The sequence below is a fragment of the Rhinopithecus bieti genome, unplaced genomic scaffold (assembly GCF_001698545.2).
Source record: "Rhinopithecus bieti isolate Rb0 unplaced genomic scaffold, ASM169854v2 scaffold_4816, whole genome shotgun sequence".
Lineage (NCBI taxonomy): Eukaryota > Metazoa > Chordata > Mammalia > Primates > Cercopithecidae > Rhinopithecus > Rhinopithecus bieti.
In genome coordinates this window covers 142,440-144,940 of record NW_016804543.1, presented here as the reverse complement: position 1 = coordinate 144,940, position 2,501 = coordinate 142,440, and positions in this window count along the sequence as shown.

The window sequence follows — 2,501 nt, the reverse complement described above, 5'->3', positions numbered from 1 at the left end:
ATCTACTATATGGCATACTATATACTATATAAATATATGCTAGATAAATATATGGTATACTATATAGTATATACACTATATAGTATATGGTATACTGTATACCATATATGGTATACTGTATACATGTTATAGTAAATATTTTATACATTATATAATATATATTACACATATTTATAATATATAATATGTATTGCATTTTATGTTCATTATATATAATGTATATTACATTGTATATTATATATATTCAACTTGGATGAATCTCACAATTTACTGTTGAATGATAAAAGCATATTGTGGGCCAGGTGCAGTGACTCAGGCCTGTAATCCCAGCACTTTGGGAAGCCAAGGTGGGGGGATCACCTGAGGCCGGGAGTTCGAGACTAGCCTGACCAACATGGAGAAACCCTGTCTACTAAATATACAAAATTAGCTGGGCATGGTGGCGTATGCCTATAATCCCAGCTACTCGGGAGGCCGAGGCAGGAGAATTGCTTGAACCCAGGAGGCAGAGGTTGTGGTGAGGCGAGATCATACCATTGCACTCCAGCCTGGGCAACAAGAATGAAATTCCAACTCAAAAAAAAGCATATTGTGAACAAATACATAGTATATCATGGAAAACAAAGCTTCATTTAAGGAAACTTTATATGTAGTAAAAAAGTAAAGCAATGCTTGGAAATAATAAGCATCATATTGGAACAGTGGTTATATTGGTGAGAATAGAAAGGAGAACAAATGCATGAGGATTTACACAGGGGGCTGCAACAGTGTTGGTATATAGCTTTCTTAAGCTGAGTGACAGTTACAAAGGATAATAAATACCTTTTTAAATACACTTTTGGGTGTCTGAAATACTGATTAAATTAAAACAAATAAGCTTTACTCTTTAAGACTCAATAACTCAGCTCTTTCACCCTCTTCCCACTGTTGTCACCGTGATACATTGATGAATTCTCATACATACCCAGCCTACAGTTCTGTCCATCCTTTCTACCGTCTCCTGCGTGACATCAGCACTCCTACTGCTTAGCCAGCCAATGACTTCACACTTCCTGGGTCTCTTACATTCCAGCAACCTTTAACTGCACTTGTCTTAGTAATGCACAAGCTACGATTTGTTTTTTCTTTTTCTTTCTTTTTTTTGAGATTCTCACACTTTTGCCCAGGCTGGAGTACAGTGGCGTGATCTTGGCTCACTACAGCTCCTGTGATTCAAGTGATTCTCATACCTCAGACTCTCAAGTAGCTGGGACTACAGGCACATGCCACCATGCCCATCTAATTTTTGTATTTTTGGTAGGGATGGCATTTCACCATGTTGGCCAGGCTGGTTTCGAACTCCTGGCTTCAAATGATCCACCCACCTTGGCCTCCCAAAGTGCTGGAATTATAGGCATAAGCCACCGTGCCCAGTCTGTTTTTTTTCCTCTCTCTTGTTTAGTTATTTATTTTTAAAATTATTATTTTTTGAAACCAGGTCTTGCTCTGTTGCCCAGGCTGGAGTGGAGTGGTACTCCATAGCTCACTGCAGCCTTGATCTCCTGGGCTCAAGTCATCCTCTTGCCTTAGCATCCTGAGTAGGTGGGATTACATGCATGCCTCACCACACCCAGCTATTTAAAAAAAATTTTTTTATAGAGATGGGGTCTTGCTATGTTACCCAAGCTGGTCTGAAACTCCTGGCCTCAAGTGATCCTCCTGCCTTCGGCTCCCAAAGCTCTGCAATGACAGGTGTGAGCCACCACTCCCAGTCACAAGCTGCATTTTGGATCTTGTCACCCAAAACATCTCTACCCAATACTCCTGGCACTCTCTTCTTCTGCTTTTTCCTTGCACTTGCCTAGCTAATCTTCCCTTTGATATCCTGGGGCCTCTATTTCCTTGACTTCCTTTCTCCCTCCAATCCTCCCCTGAGTTATTTTCTTCTTTCCTAGCAAACTAGGACCTACAACCAACATCTTAGAGCTCTGGTTGCAACTGTCTTACCCAATTCCAGCCATCCACTTCCTCGAATCCTGGCTTGGGATGCTGAACAATGCTAACAGAAATCATGTGACTGCCCTGATCAGCATCATTTCAAATCTGTTTTCTGCAGAGCAGGGTGACTCTAGGTCCCGATGCCAGTCTTTTCACTCACCCCTAGTTGAAATCATTATCTGCCTTAAATATCAGCTCTGGCTCCCCTTTGCCTAGAATGGTGAGCTAACTGTGGCCTGCAGAGCTAAGGGCTCAGGCAGGTGCCTGAAGAGTGAGCCTGGGAAGAGAACATCTCTTTGGCAGGCTCTGCGTCACCATCCTTGCTTCAATCTGAGTTGGTCTGCTTTAATCATTTAAAATATTGGTCTTACAAGTAAGATTTCACATAATAAAAAAGGGAGGAGTCCTGCTCTGCAAAATCTTTGAGTGGCTTTCTATTATACACACAAACCCATTACTTACATGGAGTTTGTGGGATGTGGCTCTGTCCTCTTCTCCCACCTCATCTAGTGCTACTTATCCCT